Here is a 15,861-nt window from a genome sequence, read left to right on the forward strand (position 1 = left end):
AGAGACTCCTAACTCTGGGGAGTGAGCAAGGGGTAGTGGAAGGGGAGATGGGCAGGGGGATGGGATGACTGGGTGATCGTCACTGAATGGGGCACTTGATGGGATGAGCACTGGGTGTTATACTATATGTTATACTATATGTTGGCAGATAGAACTCCAATAAAAAATATACAAAAATGGGGATCCCTGGGTGGCGCAGCGGTTTGGCGCCTGCCTTTGGCCTAGGGCGCGATCCTGGAGACCCGGGATCGAATCCCACGTCGGGCTCCCGGTGCATGGAGCCTGCTTCTCCCTCTGCCTGTATCTCTGCCTCTCTCTCTCACTCTCTGTGTGACTATCATAAATAAATAAAAAAAATATTAAAAAAAATATATACAAAAATGAATAAATAAATTCTAGAAAAATAAAAAATTGTAAATGGGATTTTCTTTATTTCTCTGATAGTTTATTAGTGTAAAGATATACATCAAATTTTTGTGCATTAATTTTGTATTTTGCAACTTTACTGAATTTGTGTATTAGCTCTAACAATATTTTGATGAGTCTGTAGGGTTTTCTAAACACGGTATCATGTCATCTGCAAGTAGTGACAGTTTTCTTCCTTTCCAATTCAGATGCTTTTTATTTCTTTTTCCTAACTAATTGCTCTTGTTAGGACTTTTAATACTATGTTCAGTAAAAGTAGGAAGAGTGGACATAATTTTCTTGTTCCTATCTTAGAGGAAAAGTTTTCAGTTTTTCACCAGTGACTGTAATATTAGCTGTGGGCTTCTCATATATGGCCTTTATTATGTTGAGGTACATTCCATCAATACCTGTTTTGTTGAGTTTTTAATTATAGATGGATGTTGACTTCTGTCAAATGCCTTTTTTTTTTTGCATCTGTTGAGATAGTAATATGATTTTTACTGTTCATTTTATCCTTTATTTTATTTTTATCCTTCATTTTGTTAATGTGGTATAGCATATTGCGCCCCTGGGTTACATCCCACTTGATCATAGTGTATGATCCTTTTAATGTATTCCTTAATTTGGTTTGCTACTACATTGTTGAGCATTTTTACATATATGTTCATTGGGAATATTGGCCTATAATTTTTGTGGCATTCTTTTCTAGTTTTGGTATCAGGATAATGCTGATCTCATAAAATGTGTTTGGAAGAGTTTTCTCCTCTTCTATTTTTTTGGCCAAATATATATTTTCATTATACCACATCCTCTATGCTAGTGAAAGCAGAAGATTTCATTTTCTCTGGTAGTCATTAAGATAGCTTCACGTAAGACATGCCATCAATTTCTAAACTCATAATCAGGTGGAATGTATATCCCAAGTTTTTTCTTGATCTCCTTGGAACATAGCAGGTACTAAAAAAATACTGAAGGTAAGAAAGAAGAAGAAAGAAAGAAAGAAGAGAGAAAGAAAGAAAGAAAGAAAGAAAGAAAGAAAGAAAGAAAGAAGAAAAAAAAGAAAGAAAGAAAGAAGAAAAAAAGAAAGAAGGAAAGAAAGAAAGAAACAAAGAAACAAAGAAAGAAAGAAAGAAAGAAAGAAAGGAGCCTGGGTAGCTCAGTCAGTTAAGCATCTGACTCCTGATCTCAGCAGCTGAGGTCTTGATCTCAGGGTGATGAATTCAAGCCCTGTGTTGGGTTCCACACTGGGCATGGAGCCTACTTGAGGAGAGAGAGAGAGAGAGAGAGAGAGAGAGAAGGGAGAGGGAGAAAGGATAGACATAGAGACTGTCCTCAAGGAGCTCTAAATCTAGTAGAGAAAACAAATACATGGACAAATCATTTTAATATAACCTGAAGGATGGATTAAGTCTAGAAAGATGAGTGTGTGTCAAATAAAGAAAGGTAGGAAGTGGTTCCAGGCAGAGGAATTATCTTCAGTAAAGATGTGATGAAATAAAACAGAGATTTCCTTGATATTGATCAATTCTTTTCTTATCCGTTTTTGCCAGTTCTCTTCCTGTGGCTTTTACCTCATTTTCATCTAGTCCCACATCAAGTTCCCTTCATGGTGAGCTATTACACAGCCTCCCCATCTTCAAGTCTTCTCTTCAAAATTTTGTGTTACTTCAGTACAGTGTGTGTAGGTCATCAAGAATCTTTCTAGAGTGTTTTGATGTCATTCTCTTGCACATATAACCACCACTTGTAGAAAGTCTAAATTTCTTATGTATCAAAGGCCTCTCTAACAAAACCCTCCTTACTGAACTTTCTTCAGTTCTTGCTACTGTCTGATTTGAACTCATTGTTCTAGCCAAATAATATTATTATCTGAGTGAGTAAATATGACATGCTTGCTTCTGTCTCTGAGCTGTCCTACATGCCTGGAATACCCTCTCTTCCCCCCCCCCTGCCCACTCTTCTGTGAATGCAGTTCTGGCAGGAGATCAAATTAATGACTGAAATAGAGTCCATTTCAGCAAGCAAAATGCAAGTTACCTTCTTGTAGATCTGGCAGAACAATTTTATGGGAACATTTGGGTCCTCAGTCATCTATTCTGGGCTTGTACTGATCCTGAGGTCCCCTTAGGACTCTTGGGAGAGAGAATACAGACAGTGCTAATCTCACAAGGTTAGATTCAAACCTTAAGGCTGCCCCATAGAAAATTATGAGTGACCAAGTTTGTGTTAGAGGTCCCCCCAGCCTTACTGGGTTTTGTTGAATATATTTTTTTCTTTTTTTAATTCCTCTAATCCAGAACTCACCACTGTTGCCCTTCATCCTGGCCAAAAGAAAAGGGGAGCCAATAATCTTATTCATATTGCAGTATTAGTACGGAATCTGCTATGTCTCACAGGAGAATGTTAGGGATTTAGAAGGGACCATTGCCACTTAGTAGTTATGTAATCTTGGGCAAAGAGGTTGGCTACTCTGTGCTTCAGTTTTCTTATCAGCAAAAGAGGGATAAGAGTACTTATTATCACTGTTAACTATCATTATTATCTATCAATCCCCTATTCCGCAACCCTGATTAGCAGTTATCCAACCTATGATACTTCAGTGTCTGCAATGATGTAAGCACTCTGCCTCCTGAGACAGTTCATTTTTTGTGAATAAAAAGGTGTACAAGAGAGAGCCACCTGGGTGGCTCAGTTGGTTAAGTGTCAGACTCTTGATTTTGGCTCAGGTCATGATCTCAGGGTTATGAGATTGAGCTCTGCATCAGGCTCTGCACTGGGCATGGAGTCTGTTTAATATTCTCTTTATCCCTCTGCCTCTTCCGCTCCTCCTCTAAAATAGAAGGCAAAATAGTGTATCAGAGAGAATGGGTGGTATTTGCAAGGAGAGGAGTGTGGACCTCTCAGATTTCTAGCATAAAGTTAGGAGTTTTGTGAGACTACTTCAGTCCTTCTCAGGCCAATGCTTGCATAATCTTAAATGTTTTCAGACATTTATAGTAATAATAATGATTCATCTATGGAGCACTTACTACATGCAAGCATATGCTAAGTATTTTCTATGTATTATCTAAGTCCTTGCAACAACCCTATTACTACTACTACTACTACTACTACTACTACTACTACTATTATTATTACTAACACTTAAATTTTAGATGCTTATTTTATTGAACTTTCTAAATACTTTGATTATATTAACTAATTAAATTACATAACAACCCTAAAAACCAGGTGCTATTATTTGCTTGTTTTACAAATGAGAAAACTATGGCACTGAGAGGTTAAGTAATTTTAGCTCTGGGTCATACAGCTGACTAATAGCAGAGCTGGGTTCTAAAACCAAGCAGTATGGCTCCAGAAGTACTCCTTAACCACAAAATCATACTGCATCCCTTATGATGTTGCAATTCTAATCAACACAATCTCAGAGAGAATAACAACTGCCAGCATTCCCTTGTACTTATGGTTTCTACCCCTACGCCACCCTCCATGAAGAAACTTTGCTTTACTTTTCATTTTATCTTAACTGTCCTCTTAGGAATCATTCCTACCTTCCCATCTTTGCCAGTGATGAACTGTGTGACATAAGACAAATTGCTGGGCATCTTTAATTTTTAGCTTCCTCCCCTATAAAATAGAAATTATATCTACCAACAAGATTGTTATTACTGCCTGCCCCAGCCCATACCAAACAATTCCATTCAATCCACCAATACACTGTTTAGCTGGCAGGCAATAAAGCTAAATACCAGCCCTCAGAGCCCTTTCTATGGCAATTGTCTTGAACCCACTCACTTTCCTTTTGCTCTGGGCTTCATTGTCTCTGAACTGGTCCTTATGGATATTTACCTCCTGATGTTGGCTCTGCAGGCTGTATCTGTCTTAGCATAGCTCTCCCAGACTTGACCATCTCGGTGTTTCCTAGGCAAAGGAACATTTATCTTCTGTTCTGCCTGTCCCTGGCTGTTTTAGCTATTCCCTAATCAGCTAAACCCCAGACCTAGTGCCCAATAAGGCAGCCTTGGACCATTGCCAAGGGCCATCAGACTAAACCTCTGTTAGCACATGCTGTGCAGCACTGTGACTGATTTTCCCAGGTTGCTATCATTGAATTCCCATTCTGGAACTTCCTACAACTGGAATGTACCTTTAACCCAACCACTGCAATGGCAATTTCCATCTTTGCCACTTTTCTGCATTACTAAACACCATTCTAACCTCCATAAATTCCAAATACTTGGGGAGAAAAATCATATAGCAGATCCAGCTTTCTTCCCAATAAAATAATCATTACTACTACCACCAACTCTTGGTTTCTGCTCAGGTCATGATTTCAGGGTCCTGAGACTGAGCCCCATGTTGGGCTCCATGCTCGGCAGGGAGTCTGCTCCTCTTCCTCTCCCTATGCCCTTCCCCCTGTTCTAGCTCTCTCTCTCTCACATGCAAATAAATTAAATAAATCTTTAAAAATAATAATTACTACTTATTAAACATTTATTATATGCCAGGCACAATGCTAAATAGTTTACATGAGTAGCCTCACTTTAGCTGCTCAACAGTCTTATGTGTTGTTATCCTCATTCTCCGACTGTGGAAACTGGGCCACAGAAAGGTTTAGTGACTCATGTAGGATTACATAACCATCACATAGCAGAGCTGAGGTTTGAATTCAGGTCTATATGCCATTAAATCCCACACTTTTAACTACTGAACACTATTGTTTCCCAAGTTACGTTATATCCACCCTACAAAGTGCTTGAAGAACTTGTTGGGTCTATTTACAGTTCAAGAAACTGTGAACACATTCAACTTCTCTTTTCTACTAACCCTGCCCATGGGGTACCTGGGTGGCTCAGTCAGGTAAGTGTTTGCCTTTGGCTCAGGTCATGATCCTGGAGTTCTGAGATCAAGCCCCATGTTGGGCTTCCTGCTGAGTGGGAAGCCTGCTTCTCCCTCTTCCCCTACTCTCTCTCTCTCTCTCTCTCTCTCTCTCTCTCATAAGCAAATAAAATATTTTTTTAAAAAAAATCTGCCCACATAGTGAGTAGGTGGCTTCCAGCACTCTGGGTCAAGCCCAGCCTACCCATATCCCTCCCTATGGGCCTATGCCCTTTCATGACAACTGGGCAAAGGAAGAGAAGGTGCTGAAACTTTCAGCTCTTAAGTGGCCAGTTGTGGGAGCTGGTGCAAGAAGAAGGCTGTGAGTTAGTACAGTACCTGTGGGAAGCAGTCTCTCACCTCAAGAATGCTCCTGAGTAAGTCACAACTTCTCACTGGGCAAAGCAGGGGAAGTCCCGGCCCCACTGGGCCAACTCACCCACACACTATGTGGCAGGTGGCCAAAGAAAACAAGTCACAGACCTCAGGGCCTCATTTGAGGCATTGCCTTAAACCTTCTCACTTCACTCCTACCCTTCCTCTTCACTTTCTGCTCTGTTCCTTTGCATACCTGGCTCCAGACCTTCTTGAAACTCTCTTCTATTTGTGGCCCTGCATTATTTACCCCTTAGGCTTCCCATGCTCAGTTTTTGACTCTCTCTCAGTGCTCTCTAAGAACAGGCTTGCCCTCATTCTCTGAATCTTTCTGCTTCCTACAGTTCTAGGTCACTACCATGGAAAATTCAAGCTACTGTCCCTGGAAACTCCTCCCCTCAAGGTGGTGAGAGGTTGGGAAGCAGAAAAGGGAATCAATAAATGATGAAGAGTCAATTATAGAGATACTTAGCCAGTGCCTCCATCACTTCCAATGGTATATACTAAGCCCTAATCCCCCTTCACTATTTGGAAACTTCCTATGGCCAATCCATTTATCCCACAAAGTAGATATGACCCAGGGAACTGAGAATGCATACAGCTACCATATTCTTTAAGTGATAAATTAGAATATGTGAACTGATGCTGTAAATGTGCTTATGGCAGCAACACAATGGAATATTTGAATTCATTAATGTCTTTGAAAATCTTTGATGTGCCATCACCATACTTATATAGTACAATGGGAGGGTACCACATGTGCCTATATGCTCAAAAATAATGCCCACTAGCCTGACATGTTGACTATACCTTACCACACACTGCTTATTCCTTGCACTCTGGCCATGCTCACCTGCTGTCAGTTCTTCATATTTGCCCCACTCCCTCATGCTACAAGGTGTAAGCAATTTCCTTTTCTGGCAAGTTCTTTCTCAATTCTTGAGAATTAACTCTCCATCTTTTTCCAGATATTGCTTCTATCATCACTTCTCTACAGGAGTTTACCCTGTGTCCATCACTCACAATACCATGATCTTATCCATTGGTTCCATTGTAGCACTTACCACAGTTTCACTTTTGCATATATTTGTGTGATAATATAATTAATGTCTGCCTTGACCATTAGAATGAAAGTTCCATGTGAACAGGACCATGTCTTCTTGTTCACCAGTATATCCTCTGCACCTGGCATGGCTAACACCAAGTAGGTATGTCTTTTCATGTTTGATTGTGCAAAAAATGAATGGCCTGAAATGCCCACCAATCAAGTCTTCCGAAGGTTTTTGGCTATGTTCATGAACCCCATGGGAAGAGAAGGAGTATCTTGCAGTACATCTGGATTCGTTTTCTCCAATTAACAAATGAGTACCTAGGAGTTTAACAATTGAGTAAAATACAGGCTTTTGGCAAGTGGAATATAGGCTATGTGACTTTCTAGAATAGAGAAATTGTGATAATCAGGACACAGAGGAAAGCAACATATCCAAGTTCACTTACCTAGTAGATAGCAGAGCCAGTATTTAAACCCTGACTATTTGGCTCTGTTTGTTTAACCTTGATGAACCTCAGTTTTCTCATCTGTAAAATGGGAGAAATGATGTCAACTTGCAGAGTTATTATAAGAATGAAATAAAATAATGTATCAAAATCACTTGCACATAATAATTATTCATTATATGGTACTAATTGCTATTAGTTTCTTTAAAAGTGAAGGGAATCCAGAGAAGCTATAAGCTATATGCTAAGAACTAGAGAAATACTTGCCCTTCTATAAAGCACTCAGCTACCTTTGTTTTATTCCTCCTTCCCTTCCCTTCCCTTCCCTTCCCTTCTCTTCTCTTCTCTTCTCTTCTCTTCTCTTCTCTTCTCTTCTCTTCTCTTCTCTTCTCTTCTCTCTCTCTCTCTCTCTCTCTCTCTCCCCCCCCAGCTATAATGTCTAGAAGAGATACTCTTAGGAGTGAAGAAAGGAAAAAAAGAGAACAGATTGACTGAGAAGGGGTGGGGAAGAGGCTGAAAAGGACAATGGAAAGAGGAAGAAAAGATAGGAGAGAAGGGTAACACATGTAACTAAAATGGCTATGTTTGTGCCTTTACTAAATAAAAGTATGACTGCACATAGCTTTACCATAGGACTTTCTTTTCCTTCCTAAAGAGATGAGGAGAGAGGGAACATATAGACATGGGCTTAAAAGGGTACTGTAAGAGACTCATTTAGATTATGGACATTCTTGCCCCAAAATATCTGAAATGGACAAAAGGCCTAGAAAAATTCCCTCAACTTATGTAGCTTTGAAACACACACACACACACACACACACACACACACACACACACCCCTCATTGTTCAGTGCTGTCCCTTCATCATTTCTCATGCATATTGTTCACTTTTGTGTGTTTGATGGTTAAGGATGTCCCTGGCCCTTACAGAATAGGAGCCCCAGGAGTCCAGGGAATGGGTCTTTTCCTCTGCAACCAAGTGCTTAATGTTTGTTGAGAGTTGAGATGAAAGATGGATGAGGGGAATGGCTCTTATGATGGTGGTAACACAGGCAGCTCCCCATTTCCTGCTGGGTTTGTTTAGCTATGCCTCAGATACCAGCATACCTGGAGCTCTTAGAAGACAAGGACCCAATTGAATAGATCCCCTGGTAGTCCAAGGGACAGATCACAGTGGGAGAAATGATTTTGGGGAGATTGCTAAGCCAACTTGGCAGACTGGAGACTTGGGAAACCTCTGGAGTACATATTCAAACCAAACTTGTGAAATACTGGCTCATCCCCAGGTCCTCTGTTAGGGTCTTTGGATAAAGTGCTAAATGCAAGCCAGTCAAGTTGAACATTACACTATTTATAATTATAAGACAGAAAAGAGGGAAGGGGAACAGAAAACAGGAACATAATTAAGGCTTGGCTAGCAACAACTTAGATACAGTGATATTAAAAGTAAAGCATGCTTCTCTAAATCAGTGAATGCAAGCTTTTAAAAAACTTGTTTTCAAGAAGAAAATGAATGTGCAGAAAGAATCATTGTAGTACTTAACATTACATAAAATGAAAAAGGTATTTGCATTCAAAGGGAAATGTGCCATGGAAACACAGAAGAGATGAAATGTTGAAGGATCTTAATCATGAGCATGTGCAAAGTATTATTTTAATTAGCATTGTTACAACTCTTTATAAAGTTCTTAGAATACAGTTTAGTTGGGGGTACGGGCAGGCATTTTGCAGCTGATGAATCACTATAATTCTATATCCCTATTCCTGTTTGTGGTGAACTGATGATCCTTAAATTAACAATATGTAGAACTGTCAAATAAAATTTCCATTTTCATCATTGTAACTAGCACAATAAGTTATACTTTTAATAGTATGAGTTAGAATATTTGAGTTATGTTTTCACCTTCATCCTTGTCCAGCTATATAGAAGCTCAGTAAGTCACTTCACCTCTCTGAATCTGAAACAATCCATCAGTCATTTAGGGTTTAACACATGTTACAGATGGTGCTTGCTTTTGTCAAAAAAGGATTTTCTCCCACATGTGATCATGAGTATAGCCCATATACAGTGTGATCTGGGAAGTCTTGGGGATTGATACAAATCTGTTTCTAACCCCTCTCCAAGAAATCTGTATGGAGATAATGAAAGCTAGGTAGTGACTTCAAAGAACATGACTTCATTCTCCCTTTCAATTCAGGAAGGATTTCTTGAGCATCTACCACGTGCACAGAAAGCTGAAGTAGCACATGTAGAATGTTTGGAGACTATCAAACTTTCTGGAGTACTCTCAGAAAGGCCTTCTAGTCTTCTTCACCATGCAATGACCTTCCATTACCTCTTTCCAGCTTCTATAACTATTGGAACTCTGCTTAGTTCATGGAAGTCAACAGACTCCCTGGACCCTTCCTTCTGTTCATGCCAGATGTTAGCTTCAACAGCAGCAAAACTCCTAAATGAAAGAATCCAAAGGAGGCAAGAGGACCCAGGGTATCTAGAGCCTCAAGGAAGTGGTTAAGTTTTGAAGTATCTATGAAAAAGTGTTTTATGCCTATTACTCCCATCTCTAGGAGGGGAAAAAAGAGGTTAGGAAAGGGAGTCCTGCTCCCCACCTTACCTTCCCAGTGTCCCCTTGGGTACAATGGAAGGCATGGCTCCTCTAACCTTCTATAATCCATAAGGAGGTAACTTATGGTGCAAAAAACAAAGACAAAAACAAACAAACAAAAAACAGCCTAGATGTGGAGTGGGAGGAGGTTGATGCCTAGGAAGGAGGAATAGGCTGCTGGATAAGGTGAGATTCCTTCTGTGCTCCCATCCTCTTTGTTCAGGTTGCTATCAAAGCTGCATCCTGTGCTGGAGAAGTCCTTATTGACTATCAGACAAGATAATAGGAAACAGTCTGGACACCAAGGAGAAGCAGAGAAATTATATTCTAACAGGTCACCCACAGCCAAAACAAATTGTTCCTTCCAAGTCCACTGGGAACCAGAGCCCAAGCCAATGAGCAGCTACCAGGGCTCCCTGTGCAGCTCTGGAAAAACACACAAAGTGTACAGCTGCTCACCATTAATTGATGGGCTGATAATTAGCACTGCGTATGTAGACTTTGGGCCCAATATGTGACTTGATTTGTGAAAATAATGTCTGCCAGCAGCCTCTGGTCCTCAGGGACACCAGCTGGGACTGAGATAGGGCCAGAGGCAATGGCAGACTAAAGAGGACCACTGGCATTCTTGAAACACACAGTCTGGAGGAGGCAGAAAGTCTTAGGAGAATAAGAGCAAGAAAGGAGACAAAGAGGGAGAGGAGAGAAGGGAAAGACAAAGGAGTAAAAGAAACAGCAAAGCATTTCTCAGAGGGCCTCAGACAAGGGCCTTTGATGCCATGGGGCTTGCCATCCCTCCTCCCATTCCCCGCTCACTGCACCTTTATTCTTGTTCCTTCTACCCCATTCTCTCCCTATATTCTTTGTCAGGGTACCAAACCCACACATCCACAAACAGCAAGACATATCAAATCCCTTTTTGGTTAAAAGCCAGCTATCACCTACCTTTTAGTGGCTGACAAAGATACCACACTGCAAGTAGATCTCTTTTGTCGCGTAATCTCTTGCTGCCATGCTATTCTCTGCAATTGTGTCACTCAGTTCTCTTGGGTGAGCCAGAAGGGCAGAAGAATCCCTTTGCTAAAATTCTCCTTTGAGCTCAAGTCTTACTACAGCAAGGCTGACTGTCCCAGCATCCTTCCACCTGTCCTTCATTGTCCTCCTTGATCCTGATTCCCTCTGTCCAACGCCCTGGCTTGTGATCTCTCTACTGCATGCCTTGTTCTAATCCCTCAGAGACCTGTTTTTCCTTCTGCTAAACAAGAAATGAAGTCTTCCAAACATGTGAAATAAAGCTGATGGCTTAATGTGTCACTCTTCCCTTGTATGACTGTTGCATTTTCATACAGGTTAAACCAAAGGAATAACCCTTAGGTGACAGGATAATAAGCATGACTATAAATGAGGTCTCTGGGATAGGAGACTTGCCTATTATCCTTCTGGAAAAGGCTGATACTGGGCATGAGGATAGCACTAGTGGATTACGAGGGTTATTTCCCAAAGCTGAAAGGTTACCTTGTGACTCTTTTTAAACTGATTAGTGAAAAGAGAGGGCAGAGCCAATGGAAGTTTTACTCCCTACCTTATTGGTCCAATTGTTCTCCAGGAACTTCACGGCTGGGCAAACAAAGCAAGTTGATTACCATATACAGAGATGAATATAGAAGACTCAGGCCCACTCCAGTCCACCCATGGTCTAGTCATACCAGTCTGCCTTTGTATTTCATGGCCTCACATCTCCTGTGCCTCTTGTTCCACTGAGCTCTGAGCCAGGCCAGAAAGGCAAGTGTATTACTTCTTCCAAGTGAGATGGCAGAGTTCCAAGCGTAGGAAGGAAGCAATCTTATCAGGCCTCTGGCCCATTGATAAAACCACAGAAGGAAATCATTGAGTCTCAAATTGAGAAAGGGAAGTCTTAGAACGACTAGGAATTGCCCAGGGAGTTTCCACTTTAGAGTTGTTCTTTCCACATCAATAGAAAAGCTCTTTATCATAGCTAGGGTAATTTATTTGTGGTCTTAGAGCTGAAGTACTGTCTGCCTGTTTAGAACTGTTTATAAGGTCTTCAGTAATGATGAGTCCTTTCCATCCCAAAAAGATAGCCAGATAGCCGTTTTTTTTTTTTTTCTCTATCCTACTTGCTTTCTTAGAGTCATAAGGCGTTTTCCTAGAAAACCGGAGTTCCTCCTTTAGATATTCTCTGAGAATTCTCAGTACTGTACTTACATTTCACAATAGGAAAAAACTGCCAGATAGAAAAAAAGTATGGAATTGCTTTCATTGTACATATGTTCATGTAAAGATTGCCTAGAATATATTACTTCATTTCAAGGTCCTTTCCAATACTAGATTTGGGAATTCTACATGGCGTTTTGTGTTGGTTAGTTGGTTGGTTTTTGTAGTCAGTGATATTTATCTCCAACTATACTCAGGAAGAAACCAGATACACTGAGGAGTAAAGGATGAGGTGAGCATACAAATGAGCACTGAGACAAGAGAGACTTTTCATATAGACACACAATTTGAAAGGAAGGTCTGAGCTTGAGCAACTATCCTCAGCCTTCTTCACTAACTTACTTAAGCTGAATTCCTAAGTGGCAATGGCCTAAAGGCTTTTTCTCCCATCTCTAGGAGGGGAAAAAGAGTTAAAAAAGAATGGAGGATCCAATTAAAACCAGAGTCTCTTTAATTTTTCTTTTTCCATGTCTAGGAAACAATGAAGTGCAACAATTATGTCTGTTTTATAAATTCATATTTTAAACAGCTGTATTGAGATATAATTTAAAGTATAACGAATACAGTTCATTCATTTAAAGTATACAATTCAGTGACTTTTAGTATATTCACGGAATTGTGTAATCATCAACACTATCTACTTTTAGAATATTTTCATTACCCCAAAAAGAAACTATATCCATTAGCAATCATTCCCCATTCCTTCCAAACCCTTCTCCCAATGATTCGGCAACCAGTATTCACCTATTCTGGACATTTCATATAGATGGATTCATACAGTATTTTTAAGAACTTTATTGCAGTATAATTGATATACTGCACATATTTAATGTGTACTACTTAACGACCTTGACATAATATAAACCTCATGATTCCATCATCACAATCAAGATAATAGACATATCCAACGACTCCTTGAGTTTCTTTATGTCTCTTTGTTTTGGTGGGGGAAGAGTTTGTGTTAAGAACACTTAACATGAGATCTACCCTCTTAACAACTTTGAAGTACACAAAACCATATTGTTGACTACATCAGACCTTTAGAATTTATTCATCTAGCATAACTGAAACTTTATATACAGTGAATAACAATTCCCTATTTCTCCTACCACCTCACCAGTCCCTGGCAACCATTACTGTATTCTCTGATTCTATGAGTTTGACTATTTTTAGATACCTCATTTAAGTGGGGTCATATAGAATTTGTTCTTCTATGACTGGCTTAGCCTAATGTCCTCCAGGTTCATCCATGTTTTCAAAGTGGCAGTATTTATCTCTTTTTGAAGACTGAATAATATTCCATTGTATGTATATACATCTTCTTTATCCATTCATCTGTTGATAGACACTTGGGTTGTTTCCATATATTGGCTATTGTGAATAATGCTGCAATGAACATGGGAGTGCAGATATCACTTTGAGATTTTGATTTCAATTCTTTTGATATATACCCAGAAGTGGGATTACTATATCACTTGGTAGTTCTATTTTTAATTTTTTGAGGAATGTCCATACTGTTTTCCATAGCTGCTACATTTTATATTCTTACCAACATTTACACCATCTACGTAGCAATTTCTCCACAACCTTGCCAACACACACACACACACACACACACACACATACACACACACACACATTTTTAATAGTAGCCATTCTAATGGTTATAAGGTGCTATCTCATTATGCTTTTGGTTCACATTCTCCTGACAAATGATGTTGAGCATCTTTTCATCTTTTCATATACCTGTTGGCCATGTGTATGTCTTTTTTGGAGAAATATCTGTTCTACAAAAGGTTTTTTTTTTTTTTAAATCTAGTTTCACTTAGCATATATGCTTTTCTAGCATATATGTTTTCAAGATTTGTTAATATCGTAGCATGTATCAGTACTTCCTATTTATTGCTAAATAAAATTGCATTGTATGGATATACTATATTTTGTTTGTCCTTTGTCTGTTGGTGGATAGTGGGGTTGTTTCCACTTTTTGTTTAGTATGAATGATGCTGCTATAAACATTCATGCACAAGTTTTTACGAGGGCATGTATTTTTATTTATCCTGGGTATATACCTAAGAATGGAATTACTGGGTCATATGTAGCTGTATGTTCAACTTTTTGAGGAACTGCCAGATTGTTCTCCAAAGCTGCTGCACCATTTTAAATCTCCATCAGCAATAAATGAAGATTCCAATTCCTCCTCCACATTCTCAACAACACTGGTTATTTTCTGTCTTTTCACTTAAAGCCATCATAGTGAGTGTAAAATGCTATCTCATTGTGGTTTGGTCTTAAATTTCTCTAATGACTAAAGATATTATCTTTTCATGTGCTTATGGGCCATTTGTATATCTTCTTTGGAGAAATGTCTTTTCAAATAATTTCCTTATTTTCTTTTTTTTAAAGATTTTTATTTATTTATTCATGAGAGAGACAGAGACATAGGCAGAGGGAGAAGTAGGCTTCCCGCAGAGACCCCTATGTGGGACTCGATCCCGGAACCCCAGGATCACGCCCTGAGCTGAAGGCAGACACTCAACCACTGAGCCACCCAGGCGTCCCCATTTCTCTATTTTCAAATTGGGTTACTTTTCTTTTTATTATTGAATTATAATAGTTCTACATAGAAATCCCTTGGTAAACTCACTTTTTAAAAAAATTAATAAAGGGGTGCCTGAATGGCTCAGTCAGTTAAGCATCTGACTCTTGATTTTAGTCCAGGTCATGATTTCAGGGTCCTGGGATTGAGCACCACATCAGGTTTGCACTTAGCGGGGAATCTGCTCGGGATTCTCTCTCCCTCTGCCCCTCTCCTGGCATGCACACACTCTCTCTCAAATAAGGAAATATTTAAAAAATTAATGAAATCCTCCTGGATTAGTATTTTATTTCCCACATTTCTTCCCAACACCTAATAGACAATCTTATTTCTTTTTTTTAAAGATTTATTTATTTATGATAGACATAGAGACAGAGAGAGGCAGAGACACAGGAGGAGGGAGAAGCAGGCCCATGCGGTAGCCTGATGTGGGACTCGATCCCGGGACTCCAGGATCGCGCCCTGGGCCAAAGGCAGACGCTAAACCGCTGAGCCACCCAGGGATCCCCGACAATCTTCTTTCTGACACCTTTATTACCTGTAGGCTGCTACCTTCATTTCAGAAAGACACTAACACCTCTGACCACCATTGATTTGGTCATGGATAACAGACCCTACTGTTGGTATCTTGAAGTCCACCTTATTAAAGACAGTGGAAGTCTTCACTGTCCACTCTGCCTGCCAACTAAAAACTGTTTTAAAATCCAACCCAGAATCATAAACAAAGAAGAAAAAAATAGTATCCCCACTCCTATACCCAAATAGCTGAACTAAAAAGGAACATACCAACCTCCAGGTAGGCTGATGGCTGACACCACAATGGTTCTAGCTCCTTTCAGACATTAGTCAAATGAGCCACACAGACATCTCAGCATTTGAATCATCTCATGAAAAGCATCTTACCCTACTTTCATTTCTGTCTCTTTCAGAAGATGGTATCTTCTTCAGAGAAAATAGGGACCCATCCAGTATGACCATCTAAACCACTAGTCATAAATCAAAATATTTATAGGGACTAGGCAGATAACCTGATGCCTAAAACTGCTCAAGTGTAGGATGTGCTGAAGACTTTGGGAAACTGGAAAGCAAGTACCCGGTATGTGTACAATCTGGCTCCAGATGATTTTGCCATGCAGGATATCGGGCCCCATGTTGCCAGATCTTTTTTTTTTTTTTTAAGAGAAGCTAGAAACTGGAATTTTTATGTGAAAAATTCCTTTTAAAATACTGGCAATACATTTGATATTTTAGAAAACACTGTGC

This window comes from Vulpes vulpes, chromosome X (genome assembly GCF_048418805.1).
Source record: "Vulpes vulpes isolate BD-2025 chromosome X, VulVul3, whole genome shotgun sequence".
Classification (NCBI taxonomy): domain Eukaryota; kingdom Metazoa; phylum Chordata; class Mammalia; order Carnivora; family Canidae; genus Vulpes; species Vulpes vulpes.